The sequence below is a fragment of the Centrocercus urophasianus genome, unplaced genomic scaffold, assembly GCF_019232065.1.
Source record: "Centrocercus urophasianus isolate 14NV4802_14NV808 unplaced genomic scaffold, USGS_Curo_1.0 seq_73, whole genome shotgun sequence".
In the NCBI taxonomy this organism is placed as follows: Eukaryota; Metazoa; Chordata; class Aves; order Galliformes; family Phasianidae; genus Centrocercus; species Centrocercus urophasianus.
In genome coordinates this window covers 2,765,418-2,784,653 of record NW_024885344.1, presented here as the reverse complement: position 1 = coordinate 2,784,653, position 19,236 = coordinate 2,765,418, and positions in this window count along the sequence as shown.

Genomic DNA, 19,236 nt, shown 5'->3' with positions numbered 1-19,236 from the left:
ATATTTAGTGAACTAATGAACAAACAAAGTCAAGAAACCTTACTCAGTGTAAAAATCCTTCTAAATGATGGTCAGCCTCCGTGTTTAGAGCTGAACTTCATCTGTTTAATGTATCACAGTGTGGAAACCAAGAATTCTGACAGGAAAAATAGCTTAGTCCCTTTGGGATAAACAAATTTTCCAGAGTCTAATCCCATATTTGACCTACTTTTTGTGGCCTTGAGCAAGTCACCTTTCTGGGCATCATCTTCCACACCTGAAAAGAAGATTTGATGTGCTCTCAGTTACACCATAATCATGAATGCTCTGTCCCATGCATACTGAAAATATGTGTGAAAATAAGTGCTGCATAAATGCAGAGGACTACTTGAAATACTAATGCTGGTAACTGCAATGCAACTAATTTTCTTGACTATTAGTATCTGTAAATGCCTCAATCAGAACAGAGGCTTTAGGATGATGACAACAGCTTGGTACTGAGCAACCTATTACTGAGCAGTGCCTTAGAAGAACTGTCTGAATTGGAGCTGAAGCACAATGCCCATCACTTCTTCGTGTCTGAAGCAGAAGTATGTGTAGTGTACTGGTAACAGAAACTCAGCACAGGACTTTCTTGTGTTTAGTGAGGGCGTATTAGAATAAAGTGGCCTTTATTGATAACTGGAAATATGCAGACTCTCATATGCAGACTCTCTAGTTTTAGGAAGACGATAAGCCTCTCTCTTGTTTTCACATAGGAAAATGACACTTTGGCTGAAGACTTTAGGCTAGCAACAATCATCTGCAGCAATGAAAAATACGGAACAGATTTTATGGAGTGTTTTCAAAATTTTCTAAAATGCCTGTGAAACTGAAGACAGAAAAGAGCTACTGGAAAGAGAGATCAAAATTTAGTAAAATTTAGTGCAATTTAGAGCAAATATCAGTGGTGAGATTGTTCACATCCCACCTACCCATTCCCAGCTATTGCTAATGCTCTGCAGAATCTGAGTGTGAAGATGCCCACATGGCCCACCCTTGGAAAATGTACACAATGTGAGTATAGTTATGTGGGCTTAGAAATCATCAACCATTTGTAGAAGGATGTTTAGAAATGTGTAAGTGCAGAATTACTTTTTCTAAGAGTGATCTAGCTGTTTCTCTGTTACATTGCTGACATCATATCCTGATATATATTTTGATGGTGTTAGTAAATCAGAAAAACACTTAAATCTTGATCTAATACAAAATATAAACTGTGCAATTGCTCCCTGCTACAGTAGGTATCTTGTGACTGGGTCATTTTTGGTACCACAAAGAAGAATAATTTCTCTAGATCATTAAAGCAGGATCAGTCCTGGTCACTGTAGACTTCTTTATTTAAAGAAAATCAGTCAGTTGAATCTGAGTAAACCAAACCACAAAGATAATGGGATGAACTTCTTACAAAAGCCTGGGTCTACATAGAAGTACTTATCCAAATTTAGAAGAAAAGGATAAACTTTACTTTGAATCTCACTGTACCAGACTTGAATGTGATTGTGACAAATTAACTTTGGATACAGTCCCAGAAAAAAGTTAAAATTGAATTACGGTCTCATACCTGATTAAAATGGATTTAATGTCACCCTTGCAAAGAAGAGAAAAAGAGCTGGCCTCTATGGTTACCTGAAATGGATGAAGATACAGATTTATTTTAGAACTTCAAACCAAACTTCATAATATTATTGACAGAATGCAGTGCTAGACTAGCAGAGTTCCTCTTTAAAATATAGACTGCATTATGGTCTTCATTTTCTGCAGTGTTAGGTCATCAGTGATGTTGATCTTAACCAAGGGGAATAAGTGGAATGTATGGATGAAATTAGATGGGGCTAATGACACAACTCATTCTGAGATCAGTTTAGATCAGCTGAAGAGACTGGGTCAGCATTTTTTGACCAGAAGCAATCAGGGTATTTGCTAGAAGAAGGTAATTAGACATCCTGGAATCACGAGTTGCCCAGCTGGAAGCTAATGAGTTATGGAGCCCAAATGAAGGAGAAACAGAGCCTAATTAAGCTAAATAGGAATTCCTGCAGGAACAGGGAAATGTCAAAGAGCAGAAACAAAAATGTCTTCCAGCACTTCTTAAACAAAAAGGTGTCTTTTCTAATGTAATTATTTCTGGTTTTATTTTAAATCTGAAACCACCTTCTGTCTCTCTCTGCCCCTCATCTTTTGTCCAAGTCAATGTTCTTCACATCTTATCATGGAAGTTTTCTGTACAGAGAAGGAAAGCAGAAGGGAAGTATCACTGGCAGTATCAGCGAGGAATGATTCTCCTTGAACACACAAACCTGAACTTTATCACCCCTGAATTGGTTCCATACTAAACCGTGAAAGACATCCTATTTGGAACTATAATTCTACTTCTACATTTTATAGTCTCTCAGACTCTTTCTACAGTCTCACTATTTACTACATGAATCTAGACAGCTGTGAAACTTGCAGTTTATTTTGGATTGAAATGGCTTAAAAAGATCTCTGGACCCAAGTAAATCTTGAAAATATGTGTTGAATTTTGAATCTGGATGGGAGTCCAAAGTTACCTCCATCCAGTCCCTGCATATACAAATAAGAAAGTCTAAAGCAGAAGCTACACTGTTTGGGAATGTATCCAGTTATTCTCTAGACAGTTTCTTAATAGGCAACAGCAAAAAACCCTGTGCAGAAATGACCTGAACCTTGACTGCATAGGAAGAAAGTGGGGAGCTGGGAACGTTCAAACACTACTGCCAGCAGTGCCCTCAGTAGTGTTTTGGAATTGCACTGCACTGAGACAGTGGCAAGAGAGTAGAAGTTGTGTCAAGAGATAACACTTGTATTCAGAGATGTTAAAAATGTAAAAATAGTTGCTTAAAGTGAAGTATATAAATTAGTGTCTTTGATTAACATCTTCAGTGACAGATGGTAACCCTGAACTTTGTCAATTTATTTAGCTATATTAACTGCAATATAGAAGTCAAACTTCAGCCACTGACTTTTAAAACTCGTGGTCTTTCCCTGTGAAAAAGTATAGTGGAGCAAATGGGGATTATCTAGTATTTTCCATGCTGCATCCAGTCTCACTGATGTGCACACAAGAAGAACAAGAAACTGCCTACACTGGAAGTCACACTTGGGTGTTGTTTGATCCAACACCCTGCTCAAGGGAGAGTTAGGGTTCAAGGCAGAGTAAAGCTACATCAAACACGAGACATAAAGGAGTGGCTTCCTTACTTACTTCATCCTTACAGATACACACACATTTCATGCATGCACAGTGCAGCCCTTGTTTGCAATCTCAACATAAACCAAGGTGCAGCACTGCCTTCATTTCTAGCTAGCCTCAGTACTCTCTGCTTAGTACAGCATTTTCTCATGTGCTGGCACTGCAGATGATCTAGAATTTGGTACAGAAAGTTTGTAGGATCATTTTGGGAATGCCTATTTCATCTGACTCATGTTCAGTTCAATGTCATCCATTCCTGCATATATATGCATTTATATTTATTGTGGGAATTTAAAAGCAAAAGCATGTGTACACAAAGAAATAAATCAGATATAAATGCTTCATTCTAAATAAAGTGGATTCTTCTTTTGCCACATTCACTTTCCTTGCTTGGAAGTGGGAGACAGCTTGAAGATTTTAGTGAAACTCAGTGAACAGCACAGAAAATGGCAAAATGACAAGACTTGCATAGAGAGAAGACAAATTACTATCCTTTATAAGGTTTGACCTTGCTAAAAACACAGACATCAGGCAGCTCCCAGTGTGAGAGAATTTCATAGTGTATATTCAATTCCAGATGATCCTTTACACGTTGTTGACAGCAAAGAAAACTCCAAAATTAAAAAAAAAAAAGCTGCTGAGAATGTATATTGAAATCCATAATGGTAGATCTTGGGACAAAAAGGAGAAGAAAAGAGTAACAGGGAGGAGAGGGAAAACTGAAGTTGTTATTCAGTGGTATGTAAAAATCATGGAGGCAGCCTAACCCTTACTTCAACATGTTTCAGCATAAATAAACAAGTAGGATCAAAGTCCTTTGCCTGGACTGCCTTTTCAGTATCTGCCAGCATCAAGAGGACACATTTTGCTAAGATAGTTTCATGCCTGAATTTCAGGCTTGTTGTAGAAAGTTAAGAGCTGGAGAAGGGATGATTGTATCTCTTGGACCTAGCTATGTAGATAGTTCCATCAAATAAAGGAAACATAGAATCGTAGAATCACAGAATCACAAGGTTGGAAAGGACCTACAAGATCATCTAGTCCAACCATCCTCCCATTACCACTGCTACCACAAACTAACCCATATCTCGTAGCTCCTCATCCAGGCACCTCTTGAACACTGCCAGGGTCGGCAACTCCACCACCTCCCTGGGCAGCCATTCCAGTGCCTGACACTCTCTGAGAGAAGAAGTTTTTTCCTTATGCCTAATCTAAACCTCCTCTGGTACAACTTGCGGCCATTTCCTCAGGTCCTGCTTGTTGCCTGGGAGAAGAGGCCAAACCCTTCCTCATCACAACCTCCCTTCAGGAAGTTGTACAGTGCAGTGAGGTCTCCCCTGAGCCTCCTCTTCTCCAGACTGAACAATCCCAGCTCCCTCAGCCGCTCCTCATAAGACTTGTGCTCCAGACCCCTCACCAGTTTCATTGCCCTTCTCTGGATACGTTCCAGGGCCTCAATGTCTTTCTTGCAGTGAGGGGCCCAAAACTGAACACAATAGTTGAGGTGCAGCCTCACCAGAGCTGAGAACAGGGGAATGACTACCTTTCTGCTCCAGCTGCTGCACTATTTCTAGTGCAGGCCACGATGGCATTGGCCCTTTTAGGCCACCTGGGCACACTGTCGGCTCATGTTCAGCCAAGCATCAACCAACATCCCCAGGTCTCTTTCTTCTTCACAGTCATCCAACCACTCAGCCCCAAGCCTGTAGCGCTGCATTGGGTTGTTGTGGCCCTCGGCCTTGTTGAACCTCATCCCATTCACCTCAGCCCAGCAATCCAGCTTATCTAGATCCCTCTGAAGAGCCTTCCTACCCTCAGACAGATCGACCACCTCCCAGTTTCGTGTCATCTGCAAACTTACTGAGGGTACACTCAATCCCCTCATCTAGGTCATCAGTAAAGATATTAAACAAGATGGGCCCCAGTACCAACCTCTGGGGAACTCCACTTGAAACAGGTCGCCAGATGGACTTAACTGCATTAACTACTACCTGCTGGGCACTGCCCTCTATCCAGTTCCTTACCCAAAGAAGGGTATACCTGTCCAGGCCATAGGCAGCCAATTTCCTGAGGAGAATACTGTGAGAGACCGTGTCTAAGGCTTTGCTGAAGTCTAGGTAGGCTACATTAGCAGCCTTTCCCTCGTCTACCAGTCTGGTCACAAGTTGTAGAAGGAGATAAGGTTGGTCAAGCACGACCTGCCTTTCATGAACCCATGCTGGCTGGGCCTGATCCCCTGGGTCCCCTGGGTGCACGTGCTGTGTGATCTCACCCAAGATGATTTGCTCCATAACTTTCCCTGCTACTGAGGTCAGGCTGGCAGGCCTGTAGTTCCCCAGATCCTCCTTATGACACTTCTTGTAGCTGGGAGTCACATCAGCAAGCCTCAAATCTTCTGGGACCTCTCCAGATAACCAGGAGTGCTGGTAGATGGTGGAGAGAGGCTCAGCAATCACCGAGCTCCCTCAGCACACCAGGATGGAGCTCATCCAGTCCCATGGACTTGTGAAAGTCCAGATGGAGGAGGAACTCTCTAACCATCTCCACCTGAATCACCGGGGTATATTCTGCGTAACATTCCAGACTTCCAGATTAGGGTGCAAAGTGCCCTGAGGATAACTGATCTGCCCATTAAAGGCAGATGTAATGAAGGTGTTGATGACCTCAGCCTTCTCCTTATCCTCAGTGGTGGCATTTCCCACTGCATCAAGTAAAGGATAGAAATTCTCCTTGGTTATTCTCTTACCATTGATATAGTGTTCTATGGTTTGCAAAAGGATTTCTTATTCTCTTTTACTGCAGTGGCCAATCTGAGTTCAAGTTGGGCTTTTGCATTCCTTACTTCCTCCCTGCATACCTTAGCAACTTTCTTGTAATCTCCCCAAGTAGTCTGTCCCTTCTTCCAGAGGATATAGACTCTCCTTTTCTTCTGGATTCTCAACAGTAGTTCCCAGTTCATCCACACTGGTCTTCTTCCCCTACAGCTCACCTTATGGCATTCAGGAACTGCCTGTTCTTGTGCCTTTAAGATTTCCATTCTGAGGAGAGTCCAGGCTTCCTGGACCCCTGTGTTCCTAACTCTCAAGGGACCCCTGCAACAGGCATCCTGAACAGGTCAAAGTCTGCCCTCTGGAAGTTCAACATAGCAGTTTTGCTAGTCACTCTTCTGACATTGCCAAGAACAGAGAATTCTACAATTTCATGGTCGCTCTGCCCAAGATAGTCCCCAACCTTCACATCTTCCACCAGTTCTTTTCTGTTAGTGAAGAGCAGGTCTAGCAGGGCACCACACCTGGTAGGTTCTCGTACCAGCTGCTTAAGGAAGTTATCTTCCATGCACTCTAGAAACCTTTTGGACTGCTTCCTCTGCACTGTATTATATTTCCAACATATATCAGGGAAGTTGAAGTCCCCCACGAAGAAGGTAGGTGTCACTATTTTCCATTTTACAGTGAGGAATAGAAACAAGAGTCAGTAGTTTTCCAAAGATCTTTGGTAGGCTTAGGTACCTAGCCTCTCTTCCTGAATTCCCAGTACAACTACACTGCAGGCTCAATCATGTTATCCATTTATTTGCTGGGATACTGTTAAGGCAGTGGACAGCTGGGCCTGGTCTCCTGTTTGTGCTTGCAAGGAACATTTGCAATAAACATAAGAGCTTTACAAGAACTATTCTGTCAGGAAGGTTAGCAAGAGTGATCTGAATCTCCTGATGGAATCAGGAAAGAAATTTGTTCTGCTCTGCAAATGTGCAAACTCAACAGGCTGTTCTTCCTTATGGGAAGACTAGTGATAGCAGCTTGAAAGAGGAGTGTTTTTTCTTTTCTCAGTGGGGTGGGGTAGGAAGGAAGAGCAAGGCAAGCAAGAGGGAAGAGCAAGTAAGTATCTTTAGTGCTTGATTTAGCGGTTGGCAACAGTATCCAAGGCAGGACAGATCTTTGAGGTCCCTTCCAACCCAAGCCATTTATGATCCTATGATTCTATGACTCTATGATTCTATGTTTCTATGATCTTTGATGAGAGAGAAACAATCTATCCTCTTCCAGCTTGAAGCTTTTCCCCCTCCTCCTGTCGCTACCCACCTTTACAAAAAGTCCCTCCCCAGCTTTCCTACAGGCTCATGTCAGGTACTGGAAGACTACTATAGGGTCACCCTGGAGCCCTCTCCAGGCTGATAAGCCCCAATTCTCAGCCTGTCTGTGAATGGGAGGTGCTGAAACCCTAGAATAAGCTTTGTGGTTCTCTGGACCCACTCCAACAACTCACTATTCTTCTCGAGCTTGGGGCCCAGACACAGTACTCCAGGTAGAGTCTCATGGGGTCAGAGTAAAGGGGCAGAATCACCTCTCTTGACCCGCTGGCCACACTTCTTTTGATCTAACCCAGGACACGCAAGCACACATTGCTGGCTCATGTTGAGTCTTTCATCATCCAACACCCCCAAATCTGCACATGGTATTGCTCTGACCCCGGTGAAGCACCTTGCACTTGGTCTTGTTGAACTTCATGAGGTTGGCATGAGCCCAACTCTCATGCCTGTCCAAGTTCCTCTGGATGGCATCCCTTCCTTCTGGTATGCCAGCTGTGCTATTCAGCTTGGTGTCGTCTGCAAACTTACTGACAGTGCACTCCATCCCACTGTTCTCATCACCTTTTAATTCCTGCTTCCTTACACTCTTCTCCTCCTCTAATATCCCTCACATTCCACGGCTACTCTCCTCTTCAACACTCTTTGCCTTCCCTTCATGCATTTACCAATTCCATACACCACTTTCAAAATCTACACTGGCCCTGATGCCTCCCCACAGTTCATGGGCTGAAGCCAAAGACTGTTTTTCTACCTCCTCAGCCTGCCAGATCCACTTGCTCTCTTCCCTTTGTATGTCTGTGATCTGTCATCGGTGCTTCTTGGATGCCCTAGCCTGCTGTGTGTACAAACCTGTCAGTCATACCGACAGAGCTTAGTCATAACACCTGTTGGGGTTTCCAAACAGCAAGGAAGCCAGTCACCAGCAGCAGGGAGAAGAAATGTCAGCCTGGCAGTGGGCTGTTGGAAGCCACACGTGGGAAGGAAGAGAGCCAAAGCAGAGCTCAGGGCTGGATGACACTGAAGTCTGAACTTCAAAACTGTTGCTACACTCATCCAGCAGCCAGCAACTGTCTGTTGTGGGACCAATAGCACTTTCATGTCTCCTTGGGCTTATAGGCTCACATTTGCCCCTGTCACCCATCTGCTAAGTGGCTGTTTGAACACTGCTCCCTAGCAATCACTACTTTGTACTAAGGAGAGGTCCCTAGATAGCATTTGCCAGTTGGGAACATCATGCAAACTGGGCTTCACCATCCACGGATGAAGAAGCATTGAGGCTGAAGTGCTGATAATGCCACTCATCTTCTACCCTTCAGCCTGCGTAATTTAAATGAAAAGATACGCTTCTACTGCCAAGAGCTAACACCAATAAGCCAATTGTAGAGCTGGTTAATTTCAGGGAAGCTTAGCTGACTTCTGCTTCTGCCAAATTTGATGTACAGGATTCATGTGGAATATTGTCCCTCTTTCTCATCATCATCAGATCTAAGAATGCCCAGAACAACATATTAATTTGTCTTCAAAACCCCCTTTATATTGAAATATATGTTTTATTCTTCCTGGGTATGTCACAAAGGGAGAAGAAAAAGCAAAGCATAACAAGTGGATATACTGTAGAAAAACAGATATAAAAGGGAAAAGAAAGGAAGTCATTCTCTGGGGAATTTGTGAAATACTGGAGCCCATTTTCTGAAAAGCAAGATTTGTGGGTCTAAGATAAAAGGTAAAAGAAAAGGAAACATCTAAACTTAAAATAGGACTCTTGCAATTGTGTGTCAGTATGCAGTCAAAACACTGACAGTAAGAAAACATGGAGGTAAATCCCTGGGCTCATACTAAAAGTTTTTTTTAAAAAAAAAAAAAAAAAAAAAAAAAAGCTGGGAGCACACACACGTGGCACTCTGTCTCCCTCTTCTGGTATGCCTTTCATACAATTTCTAATCAGAGAAATGCACAGATTAGCTGGTATAAAGGATCCATCACCTCTGGGGCAGTCCCTCTGGAAGGGTAAGAAGGACCTGTGGTTGAACCTTGAATATCCACAGCTCATCAGCTTAGGATAAAAGACTTTCATTTTATCCCAGGTTTTGGGAAATCCAGAAATAGCTCCATTGCATGCAGGAGTTGCTGCTATAGGTGATCTGAGCCATCATCAGGAGCTCTTTGGATTACATAGAGTGCTTATTTTATTATATTTTATTATATTTTGTTTTTCCTTGAAGCCTGCACTGTTCTGGAAAATATACCTCCTGCCCAGCTAGAGTCACATATTCAGTTCACGTGGCTCTTCATGATAAGAAAAGAATATGCTTTTCTACACATTTTCTGTATTTTTTCAATTAAAGACGAGCACAGTATCAAACATTTTTTTTCTGTTGTTTTTTGCTCCTTTCCTTTCCCCTACTTAACTTTGTTCCTCTTTTATGTTTCTAAGGTATGCCCACTCTTTCATTTTCAACATTCCAATAAGGTTCTAAAGTAAAACTACAGTCAGTGTGCTGCAGCTGTACAGTATATGGGGTCTGTAGTGCAGAGCCTAACTTCTTCATGTACTGGTTCTTTTACAAGGTTTATATTAAAGTGTTAAAGTCAGCCACATGGATAAGATAGTGACTCTGATAAGATGAAGATGTAAGGCCTGAACCTTTTCTTTTCTTTTCTTTTCTTCTTTTTTTTTTTTTGAACTACAGACTTCCCAAATCACAAGAAACTCCCCACCAGCGCTATTATACACTTTCCATTGAGTTGTCCTTCTTACAGAAACTCAGGAACAACTTATATGTAATTTGAAAAAGGTCCAGTGGATCTTTGAATCTTTAGGTTTCACAGCAGTAATCAGGCATAAAGGGACAAAGACAAAATCATTGAAGAATTTTCAACGTTTTTTTCCATTTTCTATTGTAACAACAATCCCAATGTATGTAAAAAGCAGTAATATTTTCCTATTGAGGCTGCATATGTATTAAACTTCAAGAAGGAGTTTTTCCTTAGCTGTAAAAGCTGTTAATTGCTTGTAAAACTTAAGAAAATTCGAGACTACTCAACAGGGAACTGAAGTCTTTTCACTCGTTGGGTGCTCTTCCCACTTGTTCCTGGAGAATTGTCCCTGGAGATGCCAATTTTAGTTCCAGTCTGGGGACAGCCTGTCATGTGCTGAGTACAGACGATGATGTGTCATTGCAGAATTGCACTGACCATAAAAGACATGGAAGGTTTTATTTGCTGAAATTATCAATACTATGTGAAATTGTACTGTGGCTTATGATCTACAGCCTGTGTTCAAGGAAACAGACTGTTCCTAGCTGTACCACAGCCAGTGGCTGGAAGATGAGGAAATACACACCTCAGCAGTCTCTGCAATAGTTTCTTGCAGGGTTTCTCTTTCTCACTTCTAACCCCTGTAGCTGCCTCTGTCATTTTCATCTCATCCTCCACAAGCCTTGGAAGAGGGCACAAAGACTTCAAAAATACGTCCTGGTAGGTGGGGAAGATCAAGGTACAAAATACAAAATGCATTACAGAGGCTTCATAGCATGGAGTTTGAATTCTTCCCTGGCTTTGCTCAGAACAGTTATTGGAAAACAACTCTCAAACTGAGATTTTATTGCTGTTTGATGACAGTGAAGGCTAATGCTAGTACCATAGCAGCTGGGTTATCAACATCACCACAAGCAGTAAGGCTATTGCTGTGGGCCAAAAAGCTAACAACCCAGTGGATTTCAGGGAGCAAAACAAACTTGCTAAGGCACCAGACAAGTCAGGAGCTAGTGGCACTGTATCCATTTCAGGTGACACCTGCACAAATCCTTGATTAAATCTGAAATAAGCACTGTTAGATTTGTCCATTCATTTAGCCACTGAAAGTGCCCTTTGATTTCCTATTTGCTCTAGAATAATAGAATTATAGAATCTTTGAGTTGGAAAAAACCTTTAAAGACCAACTAGTCCAACTTCCCTGAAATGAAGAGAGACCCTCACAGCTAGATCAGGGTGCTCAGAGCCTGGTCCAACCTGGCCTTAATGTCTCCAGGGACAGGCTTTCACATCTCCTTTGGGCAACCTATTCCAGTGCCTCACCATCCCCACTGTAGAAGACTTTTTGCTTATAATCAACCTAATCTGGTTCAAAACAGTTTTGTCAAATCATCTTAATCTGGATTTCCAGGACCACTTTTGTTATATTGGCCTCTGATTTCATGCTGTTCCCTAGACAGTATCGAATTTTTAATGTCATATCTATTTCCCTTCCATGCATCACCTTCTGAAGCTTCCCATATTCAATTCCCATCCACAGCTGTACCCCAGAGACCTCTACCAGTAGATACCTGCATCTTACATATTCCTCTTCTGTCTGTGCCAAGAAAATTGCTGATGGTGCAAATGCATTTTGTGGTTTTCTATAGTGCAACACAAATGGTTTTTGATACTGTAGCTAAAAAGAAGGAAAAAAAAAACATAGGGTGGGAACTTGAACTGAACAAAATAAATGTTTTTGATAAAATGTATTCTTATTCTTCTTATTCTTATTTTCTCCCAGAGAAAACATTAAAAAACTAAGCTTAATCAAAAAAATAAAATAAATAAAATAAAACCAAACAAAAATCAGTTCAAACTGAAAATGAAAATGGGAAAATAAAATAATTATTTCTTCATTTTGTCTCAAAGCAACCTTCAAAATCAAATTAAGCAAAACCAAAACAAGCAAAAAGAGAGCAACAACAAAAGCCCATAACAAAAACCCTGAAAAATATATCATTTTGGGGGAAAAAATTAAATATTTCAGTTTTACTTATGCATTTATTTTATTTATTTTAGTTAAAGCAGCCTATAAACCCAAGCCAAATTTGCAAATAGTTCAAGTCATTTTCAAGTTGTATTTTTAGGTAACATCTTGTCTACTTGAAAAATTCTTATGGCTCAGACTTCGTAAAGAAAGGCTAAAAAGGAGACACCAAATTCATCTTCATTTCTGACAGAAATCTTTCCTTGGAATATTTGATCTCTGGGCTCAGTACACTAAAGGCTACTCTGCCTTTTATGGCTTCTCCTGCATGAAAGAAAAAAAGGAAGGACAAGTCTGTTGGTGCATTGGATGTTCTTGTTGCACTTCTTATAGCACATTCCCTTTTGTGTTGAATGCCAGACTCTGCTCTTAGGATTCCTTGCTGCTTCTGTTTTTACAGCCCATTGACTTTTTTTTCATTTGTGTCAACATTAAAAAATAAAAAAGTTTCTGTATCTTCTTCTTTTAGAATAAAAAGGAAACAGACCCCAAGGTATCATGGAAAAACACCGGCAGTAAAACAAAAGTATTCAATGAAACGTTACTTACGCTTAGTGGATATCTTACTTTCTCTTCTGATTTTAGCTACAGAGGTATACATCTCTAACGACATGAAGATTACAGAAGAGCTTAAGCATTTATTCAGAAAAATCATGCATCATTTGGGAATGGTACATAGAAGAAAAGACTTCTGTCCCTGGTGCGAGTTGTGTCACAGCCTAGGAAGGGGATTTATCCCTGGAAGTTAAGGGAAAACTTAACTACCAGCCATTCGTGTGTGAACTAGCCTACAAGAATCCATGTTATAATTTACAGTGTCTGCTGTACTGGCATAGGAAGGCTGTGGTCTGCAAGCAGCACTAGGTTTCTGCAAGCAAAGATTTGGGAGCAGTCACTGTCTTGGAAGGGTTACAAATCCACACAGAGTAATGGGAGAAGAGACTGCAACACCATCTTAATCCCATTGTTTGAAACCAAATCACTGAGAGGTGTAGTGACCTGAAAAAGGTCACACATGGGATATAGCAAGACTGGAAAAAGAACCCTTATTTCTTAACCACAAAATCTCTTCAGTTACACTAAGAAGCATACCTTTTAAGTCTCCGAGCAAGACATTTCACTGTATGTGCTACAACACACACAAAAATATAGACAATGTTGTGGGTAAATCTGTTGAAATATATCTGCAGGTTAGGCTAAAAAAAAGGAAATTTGCCTTTTTACATGAACTGGTCTCTGAACATCAGAAGGATCCCTGCCATAACTTTATTCAAGGGCTTTGATATTCCAATTACTTCTTCATAGTAACAACTGGCTGACGTTTACCAGATGGACCATGGGAGATTTGCACATGTGATGGGCACACTCAAGTCTCTGGCAACTAAATACAGGGTTTGCTTGGTAGATTAAACCCATAAAACTTCTTATTTGCTAATCTTCCTCTAATAATGACCATCATCATAGGCATCAGAGAGTTGTAGAGCTCTCAACATTGGGCAGCAGTAGGATTAAATATCTTCTCAGTATCAGCCTAATTTTAAACAATTGCAGACAGAGCTAATGTTGGAGTGTATGAGGCTGTTTGGACATAATTAACTGACCTGCTACAGAATAATTGCCCTGCAGATCCATTCCCGTTTCATCTTTAAAACTGTGTGTGGAGGGAGAAGGTGAGTGGTGGAGAGATTACACAAAATCTTGCTATTACTGTGCATTTTCAGTGTCAGGAGAGCACAAGATGAAACATATCTGTGAAATGTTGATGTTAGTTTTGCATCTCCAAAGTCCAGGCTGTGAGGATTTGCCACACAGAAACATGACCTTTTCAACTTGGCAGAATTAAAGTTCTCTGGATTGACTGTCAAAACCAGAAGAAGCTGATCAACTGAAACACACATGCACACACACACACACACACACAAAACAAACAAACAAACAAACAAACAAGCAAAAAACCCCAACCAACCAACAAAAAAACTACTATTACAATAAATCATTCAAGAACTATACTGTAATGTAAATGGATGGTTCAATTGAATGATTGGTCTTTCTTGCTCCACTGATTTATAATCTGTTGTTACGTATATTTAAGAGCTTGCAAATTCTCTATGCTATGTAATCAATATAGAACCTGGATATTTTTTACCTTGATTGACAAGCTGTTCAATTTACACGTCTAGCACTGAAAGTTGCATTTAGGTATAGATGTCAAACCTAGATTCAGAGGAATGGGGGAACATGAAGTACATCTAGCCTAGTCCATGAGGAGATAATAGGGTAAGCTGCCAGTGTTGTTGCAGAAAGGCTGACAGTGACAATCATTTTGCTGCTTAATTTTCACTGTCAACAAATGGGAGCTATTTTAGCTCATCTAACCCTCAGCATAATGCAGTGGTTACACAAATTAATATTCATAACACATTCAGAGAATGTACAGTATGTAAAGCTCAGAATCCGAAGCTTTTGGGAATGATGTTTGTCTTTCCGCTGTGTGACAGTATAACGAGCAGCAGAATTCCTTGCACAGGGTAGGGTTGCTAGGCACTCTGTCCATACAAAAAATAAGTCTTAATGATAAATCAACAACATACGTCACTGCATGTTTAAAATGTATTTGCTTCAATGTGAGCTTAAGTGCTTTGCTGAACTGAAGCCACAAGTACTAAATGGCTAATCTGAATAGAAAATGACAGAGGAAAGTGGCCCTAAAAGAATGAAGTGCAACTGTTCCTAGGAATGACAAACAAATATAAAATGAACCACAAAAACATTTGCAATAACATTGTGAGTGGGGAGCAGATAGAAAACGATAGGAAATCAGGACACTAATACTGTTCTTCTAACTTCTGTGAAAAGTTATTCTCAGTGAGGGTTTGTTTTGATATCAGGGCTTTCTACCCCAGTTGCAAGCATGATTCAGGGCTCGCAGGCCTCAGATATGAGAGTAGCAACAGGAGCTGAGTACAGTAAGCACAGCTGTAGTGATGAGGGCACAGTGTTGATTGCTTTGAACCTCCTCTTAGAAATCCAAGTCTCCAACCTGGATCGTTAAGTATAACTGAGGGGAAACACAATTACATGAGCCAGGATGTAGGTCTCATGGATAAATATTGTTGGATAAACCTGTAGGAGACACAGATCGCATCATCAATCCTAAATGTTGTTCTGCCAAAGCATGCATATAGAATGAAGGTTGTAGAGCTTCCATCTAGAATTCAAAAAAGAGGAAAGTAGAAGGCAGCCACAGATGAAATGGACCAGCAGTAATAAAGTCCTAACTCTAAAATTGCAGGCAAAAAGAAGTGACTGCCTAGGCTAAATCGGTCTTCAAAATTTGTGAGCAGAAACTGTAAGTAATTTTAAATTCTAGATATTACTTTACTCCTAATATGTGTTTCAAACCAGCTTTTCATTATAACTTTTTCTCTCCTCCATCTTCCTTTTTTCCCCTTGTTCATCAGCACTAGAAATGCAAAGGTTTCCTACTTCTGAAAATGAGTAATAGAAAGGAAATATGATAGAAACAAAAAACAGTTTCTAAACCATCCTAAGCCTGTTCATTGTTCCAGACTGAAAATTATTGCAATACATAAATAAAGCAAAATAATAATAAAAATAAATGTAGAGAAATCTTCTCAGGATTTGAAGAATAACCTGTAGAAAGTGAGAACAGAGGACAGTGACCAAACCTGCAAGAAACTGAAAAAGCTGAAAGACTTATAGCAAGTTGCTAATTACATCCTATTTACAGTATTAGTCTACTTCACAAGCTCACTAAGAGGTGGGAAAAAACACATCAAGTACTTATTTTTTTATATTAAACACACAGATGAAAAGCACACATCTTACATTAGTGCTTCAAGAGGGACAGGCCAGGAATGTGTAGTGAGAGCAATGAATAACTTAGCAGATTCCTAGTTGCAGTAGTAGTAGTGCAGTAACTATGTTTAATAGATTAGAAAGCATTCTATAAAATTCTAACACCTAAGCTTGCATATTATTCTTGCATTACAGCATTGCCTAACATCCTTCTCCACTGTGTACTGTAAAAGCATTGCATTAAAATGCTTGCTAATGGGCAAACAAGAGATAAGTAAGGAAACACTGATGTGGACAATTGTAAAAGGTCAAAGAAGTCAGCACTATCCTCTGAGAATGTGGCCAGAGACTCACAGTAGGCCCTTTGAGACACATAACCCCTCTCAGCCTGCTGGCTTACGGAAGCTAGTGGTAGGAGGACAGATACAAGGTTTCCTTGTTAATGGATCTCACTCCCTGATGGAGCTGAAATATCCAGTGAGGATGATATCTGGACATGGATGTATGTCGTAAAATAAAATAATGAGAAGTAAAAATTAAACAACATTACAGATCTTGTTCTCAATTTCTGATTAACAACTGTATTCTAGAATCAGAACATCAGGTATAGAAGGCTCTTTTGAAGAACTCTGTGAATTATCTGAAGTTAATTGTGAATAATTTTACTTTCCAGCTAGCAATGCAATAGAATTTGTGTCAGTAAGGCAGCTAACTTTCCACTCATTTGGAATGACACAAGTTATTTGCTACTCCATGCTTTCCAGTACTTTCACAAAATGTATGTTTTCATTTGGAATTAGCAATTGTTTCCAAAAGTTATATGATTTCTTCTAAGATGGTTAGATGAACTGACTCTTAGAAGTGTAAACTCTGGAAAATTCCCATGTTATATAACTAAAATATTTCCATTGTTTTCTGTTTTCAAATATTTTACATTTTTGTCTCTACACAGTGGTCCCAGAAGAAACTCTCAGTTGAAAGTAGTTGAAAGTAGGATACAAAGCTCATCCCCTTCCCTTCCCTTCCCTTCCCTTCCCTTCCCTTCCCTTCCCTTCCCTTCCCTTCCCTTCCCTTCCCTTCCCTTCCCTTCCCTTCCCTTCCCCTCTCTATTTGTCCATATATGATTTCTTTGAGATTTTTTTTCGATCTCTCCCTTTCCCATCATATGCTGATGTCTGTCCTTCTGTATTTCTGATTCTATATATTAGTGAAGCCCCAAACATTCATGTTCCTTTGTCCTCAGCCTCAGACCTTGTTTTTAGGAAAGGAAGAGGGCTGACTAAATGCAGTTATTGATTAAAATTCAATGCATAAATCTGGTTGTCAGTGAAAGGAAGTCTGTTCCAGTGTGAGGAATTAGGGAGCACTGATCCTGGAGAGGCAGAGAAGCTATGGACTTCTTGATGACATCTATGCAGATCCAGAAGCTAGTCTAGCAGCGAGGGTCAGTGCTCAGTGCTACAGACTACATAACAAAACTGCATGATCTGAGGTCAGTCACTTCCTTTTGTCAGCAGCGATGTGCTAGTGCAAGTACACCGAGGCACGTGAACATAATAGGCCTTCATATTTTAACTTAATTTAGAACATTTTAGCCAAACTGTCTCTTCACCTTTTCATGCAAGGGATTTCATCTTATAGGAAAACGCTTTCAGAGCACTCCTGCAGTGAGTGTGGGACCTTTCTGTAAATGTCATCTATCTATGCCACTATCATCAATGGGTAATCAGAAAGTGGATCTTTTTGCTGCAATTTCATCCTTCAACCCAAAAGCATTACAGACTATTTTACTTTGTATACAATGATATTTCACTGTGTCCTTTTACAACCTGCTGTTCTTCACAGATCATTCTGGAAAATGGAGGCAGCAATACATTAATACATGCTTTGCTTTCTTTCTGCACCATGCAGTATTTCAGAGAGCTCTTACCTGCCACAGCTCACTTTTCTCCTAATCATACTAATGGATCTGATTCTTTTCATTTTGTCCTTACTTAAAATATTCCCATGTGATCATAAGCATTTTCACTTGTTCTTCTTGGTATCTTTTCCAGTTTCTCATAGTCTCTTCGAGCTGAGGTAAAAGTTTTTGACCAAAAGTAAACATAGTATTCAAAGACAGGACACTCCATATAGCAGGTTTTATACAACAGCATTATGTAATTTTGTCCATACTATTCACAATTTCCTTTCCTGTACAGCCAAATATCTTATTTGCTGCTTCTGCACACAGAGCAGATGTATTCATTGAATGATCCATAATGATGCCTAGAACTCTTTTCCTAAGAAATAACAGCTAATTCTAAATCCAGCAGTATGTATTGGTAGTTAAATTGTTCCTTCCAGTGTTCATTACCTTGCACTTGTCTAAAATGAACCTAATCTGTTCTTGTGTTGCCAAGTTTTCTGCCTTCATTGGTCATTTTGGAATTTCTCACCTCATCTCTGCTGGAGGATTTTGTTCCACTAGACAATACTGCAGTTTGTGTTGGTCACCCTCTCACAATGGTATGTAATATTAACACAATGGCACTGATTCACTGCACTTGTTCCTAGATAAACACATGGTATGGAGGCCACTTTGGAAATAATATGAGAAGTATAACCACCTTTTCTGCCACCTTGGAGGGCAAATGAATGTCTGTGGATTCTCACAAAGAGAATGCAGATGTCACAGGAGTCTGGGCAGGGTCAGAAAAGCCTGGTAGTGTCCTCAGATTCATAGCAATGAAAATGTCAATCATCCCCATGGTTTGAGTTTATGACTGCAAGAACAAGTAGTGATCCCTCTCTATAAAACTGGCTATGGGTGTAGCTTGATCTGCAGTTTACAACTAGAGGCAAATACAGTCACTGTCTGGTTCTGCTCTCATGAACTTGTGCATAGATATTTCTCCCATCATCACACTGAGACAAACAGTGACTGAGGAGGAAATCACATCTGTTTGTCACACGGAACAGATTGTCAGTTCAAAGCTGATGGGGTATGATATGTGGTACTGACTAAGTTAAAGTAGTGGAGGAATGAATGTTGCTGTTTCAGCCACAATACGAGTCTCTATAGTTGACTGTTTGGTGGTAGGTTATGGTGCAAGTACTGTGTATAAGCACTTGAAAAGTACTTTTCTAGGTAAAAGGACTGTAAAGGACATGTAACGTTAGTAAATCAACAACAACACAAAAAAAGAGACATAATTACGTAACAAAGAAAGTCCCTGGGGCTGTAGAACAGTTATGACAGAAGAGAAATGTTGATATCTGATCACTTGGGACATTTAAAACAAAGCTGGCCAGAGCCTCAGCTAATGCACC